The following is a 6,327-nucleotide window of genomic DNA, read 5'->3' as shown; positions in this document are numbered from 1 at the left end:
TGGGGGTGCCTGTGGAGGTGGCCGTGGCTCCCTGCCCAGTTCCACGTCCCAGGATGTGCTCCTCCCCTCCACGTCCCGGGATGCTCCCTTCTCACCTCTCCATACCGGGATCCTGCCCTGCCACCCTCCCGGGATGCTCCCTGCCCTCTCCCCATCTCGGGATGCTCTTTGCCCTCTCCACATCCCGGGATGCTCCCTGCCCTCCTCCCGGGCTCCAGTGACTCCCAGGACATCCCCCTGGGCACCAGGATGGCACTGGGAGGACCTGGGTCGCTCCTCTCCGTGCAATGGGCAGGCTGGAATGGCAGAGTCAGCTCTGGGAAATGAAATCCTGGGCGTCTCTGCCTGTTGTATCTGTATTTATTGTGCTCATGGGGTTCTTTCTCCCGTCCATGCCTAGAAGGTGCTTCCCCAGTGTGAGGCTGCCCCCAGAGCCCCCAGCACAACCCCATTTCTGGAACCACAGGCTGGTTTGGGTGGGAAGCAATCTCAAAGTTCAGATGGATCCAACCCTCTGCCAAGGGCAGGAACAGCTTCCACAGACCAGGTTACTCACAGGTTACTCCTGGAATTTGATCTGATTTGATCTCTGACCCTCCCCAGGCTGGAGCAGATTTCCTGGAGGTTCCAGTGCTGAGTGTGGCCCAGGGGACCAGTGCAGAGCTGGTCCAGCAGGTCACCCCTGCTCCCCCCAGCAGCTCAAGGCACTGAGGGATGCTGGGGGGCAGTGAGGAGCATTGAGGGGCACTGGGGCCCAGCTCCTGGGGACATCTCTCCACTGCAGCCCAGAGAACAGCTGGCATTTTGCAGCTTTGCACTTCTATTTTTACCTGCATAGAAGCTGCTCCAGGAGGGGGGGACACAGCAGTGCCTTGCTCTCTTTGCCTCAGTTTACCTTGTGAAAACAAATCTCAGCTCTCTGCCCATGCTGAGGGTTTTAGCAGCTCCCTGCAGCACTCAGCCAGAGGGATAGAGCTGGGGATTGATTGTTGATTTTCCCTTCCCACATGCCTGCGGGGAGAGCAGAAGGAACTTGGCCAGCACCAGCACCAGGAGCCACATCCATCAGGGCTGGGTAAACGCAGCCAATTGTTCCCAGCCCTGCAGAAGGGACAGGAGGGAGCACAGGAGCACCCACACGGGTCACTGCACGAGGAAAACACAGGCAGGGCCATTGGGAGGGCCTGGCTGACCCACGGCCCTGCCTGTGAGATGGGAAGAGGTATCCAGGTCCTGTGTTAGAGCAGCATCCGCTCCCCTCCTGGTGCCACTGGGGCCACGCTGGCCTTGACAGAAATGAGACCTGAATTTGAGCACAAGGCTGCAGCACAGGGTAACCCAGCCCAGCCAGCTTCCCTCTGTTTCACAGCACTGCTGGGAAGGCTGATGGAAGTGCACATCATTCCCGTCTCCAGAGCCAGGGAAGAGCCTCAGAGCTGGGCTCAGGCACCTGGGGACAGCTCTGATGCAGCTCACAGCCGTCCCCTCCAGCCCTGCAGGGAGGGGACACTGAGCCCCCATTTCCTGCCATGTCCCCAGGCTGGCAGTGTCCCCTCCTGCAAATGTGACTCTGGGTTCTTCATCTTTCAGTCGCAGAACATCACCTGCACAGCCTGATCTGGCGGGTGGCCGTGGCAGGAGGTGGGAATGAGATGATCTGTGAGGTTCCTTCCCACCCAACCTGTTCTGTAACGCCATGGTCCTGTGGTTCTGTGATTCTGGGATTCTGGGATTCCATAGTTCTGTGATTCTGTGATTCTGGGATTCCATGGTTCTGGGATTCCATGGTTCTGTGATTCTGTGATTCTGGGATTCCATGGTTCTGTGATTCCATGGTTCTGGGATTCCGTTGTTCTAGGATTCTGTGGTTCTGGGATTCCATGGTTCTGGGATTCCATGGTTGTGGGATTCTGTGTTTCTGTGATTCCATGGGTCTGTGATTCCATGTTTCTGTGACTCCATGGTTCTGGGATTCCATGGTTGTGGGATTCCATGGCTCTGGGATTCCATGGCTCCGTGATTCCATGGTTCTGGGATTCCATGGTTTTGTGATTCTATGATTCCATGGTTCTGTGATTCCATGGTTCTCTGATTCTGTTTCTGTGATTTCATGTTTCTGTGATTCCATGGCTCTGTGATTCCATGGCTCTGGAATTCCGTGGTCACTCCTCCTGGCTCAGCCTGTCCTGCTGGGGACAGTCCCCAATGTCTCTGCTCACAGAGGGACGCCCTTGCTCAGCTCCCAGTCACAGGAGGGGACTGGAGCAGGGGACTGCAGTGTCCTGCAAACCTGAGAATGGCACAGCCCATCCTCCAGGGCAGGGAGAGCCCCAGCACAGGCAGCCAGGCCAAGCTGCCATCTCTGGCTCACCAGCACCACTGTGATTCCTCCCAAGCAAAAACCTGGAGAAAACCAAAACCTCCAGAGCTGTGTGGACGCCAGAAATCGGCAGCCAGCTTGGAGCCGGGCTCAGCAGGGTGCTGCCCCTGGGCACTGCCGGGCCTGGCTGCTGCTGATCCTCCCCGACAGGAAAAATGTCACAAACATGAGATGTCCTGACAGCGCCGGAGCCCCCGGCTGAGGCTGCGGAGCCGCCACGGCGCTGCCCAGGCGGGGCTGTCAGGAGCTCTTAGGGTGACAGGGGCTGCACTGAGGGGCTGCTGGGGACTGGGCTGGGCAGAGCTTTGCTCCTCTGAACCCAAAAGAGGAGAGGTTTTGGGGGTGAGCAGAGGTTTCCTCCTCTGAACCCAAAAGAGGAGAGGTTTTGGGGACAGGTGGAGGTTTTCCCCTCTGAACCTAAAAGATGCGAAGTTTTGGGGCTGGGCAGAGGTTTTCTCCTCTGAACCTAAAATATGAGAGGTTTTAAGGGTGGGCAGAGGTTTCCTCCTCTGAACCCAAAATATAAGAGGTTTGGGGGGTGAGTAGAGGTTTCCTCCTCTGCCTGCCCCCAAAAGATGAGAGGTTTTAGGGGTGGACAGAGGTTTTCCCCTCCGAACCCAAAAGAGGAGAGGTTATGGGGGTAAGCAGAGGTTTCCTCCTCTGAACCCAAAAGATGAGAGGTTTTGGGGGCAGCCAGACCAAAATGCTGAGACTCCACAGCTGAAGGAGCAGTCAAGGAGCTGCCCCCCTGTCCCCCGCCCTGTGGGGCCTGGCACATTCACAGGGAGCATCAAACTCCCCTGCAAAATGAATGCAAGCCTCATTTTATTTTAACCTTGCTTTTGGCTAGAGCTGTCCTTTGCTCCTGCCCTGAAAAGGAAGGAGCAGTTTGACCATAAATGTGTCTAGGGCAATAATCAGCTCAGATCCAGGACAACACTGAGGTCACTTGTGCCCCATCATGTGAAGTTTATTTGGTTATTTAAGGACAAGAAGTCACTGGGAAAAGAGTTGGGAGCTGTGGCATGAAAGCCCAGGGAGCCAAGGCCATGCCGTGAGTGGGGAAGGGCCCCTGGGCAGTGACAGGCAGCCCTGGGCAGGCACAGCACTGGGGGATGTTTACAAAATGACATTTCCATACACTCTGGAATGGAAAAAAAAAAAAAAAGCAGCAGTTTGTTTTCAGGGTGAGAGCATCAGGTCTGCCTGGCTTTGCATGGCATGGAGCAGTGGAGGCCTGGCTGCCAGCACTGCCCTGGGCAGGGGCACAGCCTGGCTGCTGGGAGCTGGGCTGAACTCTGGGGATGGGGCAGAGTCCCTGAGAGCCTCAGTGACAGCCTGGCACAGAGGGATCCTGGCTCAGTCCGGGCTGCAGAGCACCCTGCATGGGTGAGGAACCTCTTCTGTGCTCCTGGCTCCCAGACCTGGGGTGTTGGGCATCCCCTGCCAGCACCAGACCCCCTGCACCTTGTGTTAGTCTGTGGATCTGCTGAAGTTCCCATCTCCTTCTGACACTGCCATGAGAAGCCTCATACCCACTCCTGGCCCCCAAATCCCTCCAGGCGTCCCTCAAGGGTGCCAGGCTTTCTCTGAGCTTTGGAGTAGCTCCTCTCCCTCTCCCTCTCCCTCTCCCTCTCCCTCTCCCTCTCCTCTCTCACATTTAATTTTCTTAGACCCCATGGTGTATGTCAGGGATGTTCTTACCTAATTTGCCATTTTTTCCCCCTGGAAATCCCTTGCCTTTAGGACTCGTGCCAGTGACCCAGAGATGCACAGCCCAGTGCACCCTGCCACCCTGCCCTGGTGAAAGCTGTTACACTTTGTACATTTCTTTTCCTGCCTCTTACATTCAGCCCCACTGATCCATCAGCATCCCTGCTCCCCTGTCTGCTCCTGGCTCTCCTCCCTCCCCTTTCCCCGCTCATACTCTGAAGCCAGGACAGCAGGGTCCAGATTTGGGGTTTTCATGCCTTCAGGAGCATCAGCCAGAGAGCCCAGAGCCTCCTGTCCCTGCCTGCAGTTGGCAAGTGTGAATGGAGGCGTGCAGCACTGCCTTGGGGCTGCAGCCCCCCAGGAGGAGGTTCAGGGTTCAATCCCAAGTGGATGAGGCTCAATCCCACATGGAGGAGGCTCAATGCCAGGTGGAGGAGGTTAGGATTCAATCCCACATGCAGAAGGCTCAGTCCCAACTGGAGGAGGCTCAGGGTTCAATCCCAAGTGGAGGTGGTTCAGGATTTAGTCCCACATGGAGGAGGCTCAATCCCAAGTGGAGGAGGCTCAATCCCAAGTGGAGAACTATCAGGGTTCAGTCCCACATGGAGGAGGCTCAGGGTTCAATCTCATGTGGAGAAGGCTCAATCCCACATGGAGGAGGCTCAGGGTTCAATCCCAAGAGGACAAGGCTCATTCCCACTTGGAGGAGGCTCAATCCCAACTAGAGGAAGTTCAGGATTCAGTCCCACATAGAGGAGGCTCAGGGCTCAATCCCCTGTGGAGAAGGCTCAATCCCACATGGAGGAGGCTCAGGGCTCAATCCCAAGTAGAGGAGGTTCAGGATTCAGTCCCATATGGAGGAGGCTCAGTCTGGCTTGGAGCAGCGTGCAGAAAATCATCTAAACTGGCTGCCCACGTACCTGGTAGCACCCCATCAGCCTTTACTGCCCCCCCAAGCAGATCAGCACTAATATTTAGCCTTGTCCTGTGCCCAGAGAGGTTCAGGCACCTGCCAGGTCTGGGCTTCTCTCCTCGGTGCCACTGCAGTGGGCAAATCTGGGCAGAGCCAGGCACTGGGAGCAGTGCAGCTGCTGCAGAACGAGGGGCTCTGGGGCTCTGCTCCCCTTGGCACCCCTGGGCTGCAGGAGACCTCAGCATCACACATTTCACCCCCTGATGGCCTGAGAGCTCTGCTGTGTCACCCCATGTCACCCAAGGAAAAGCCGTGCTGGTGGCCCGGAGAGAGGCAAGCTCTTTCCTCCAGCCAATAATCCAGCCAGAGCAAGATAAGAGATGTTATAGGAACTCCTCTGAGCCTGAGAACAGCTACACTAAATCCCTTTAGTCCCTGGTGAGATATTTGTTTACAGGGAGACTGGGTTTTGTTACCCGAGGTGGTTCAGTACAGGCTGTCCGTGGTTCCTGCCCTCCCAGGGAACAGGGCTGGGCTCAGGGAAGGGCTCCAGACCCCAGATGGTCTCTTTGGCATGGCAGAGATCATCGGGAGGAGGATGAGGGGCAGAGCACCCATGCCAGGGACAGCTCACAGTGCCTAAAACTGGGTGTCAGAGCCGAGTCTCTGTGCCGGTGGCAGCACAGGTGACACTGCTTTCCATCAGCACATCAGCAGCATGAGCCACGAGGACTCAGGGGTGAGTGATTCCAGCAGGGATCTCCTCCCACACCTCCCTTCAGGGAGCACCCCAAACCCAGCCCCAGTCTCCTCCATCCCCACTGACACCCAGCCCGGGGCTCTGGGCAGCCCTCACCTCTCGCACCAGCTCCTCTGAGCCCAGCTGGCCCTGGGGCTCACAGGCAGGAGTCTGTGGGACCCCTGTGGGGCCAGCACCCCCGGGCTGTGTCCCTCGCAGTGGCAGGGGGGCCTTGGTGGCCCCTGGGAACAGGATGCGGGCAGCTCCAGGAGCAGCACGTATGGTGATCCATCTGTGATCCATCTGTGCATCCCCTCCAGGGCGGAGGCAGTGCAGGGCTCGGGTTTCTCCTCTCACCTGCCGCTGAATCAAAGGCCATTCGGATTTCATCTCCGGAGAGGCAGCTTTAACCCCCTCGGGGGAGGATCTGCCTCGCTGACCCTGTGCCCTCCTGTGCCTCACACAGCCCAGGCTGGCCCTTTGCTGGCCCACAGCAGCTTCTCCTCCCTCTCCTGTTTCACCTGGGCTCCCTTCCAGGGCTCACTCCAGGTGGGAGAAGCCACGATCCACCCCCGAGGTGAG

The sequence above is a fragment of the Geospiza fortis genome, unplaced genomic scaffold (assembly GCF_000277835.1).
Source record: "Geospiza fortis unplaced genomic scaffold, GeoFor_1.0 scaffold244, whole genome shotgun sequence".
Lineage (NCBI taxonomy): Eukaryota > Metazoa > Chordata > Aves > Passeriformes > Thraupidae > Geospiza > Geospiza fortis.
Note: the sequence above shows the minus strand (reverse complement) of the source record.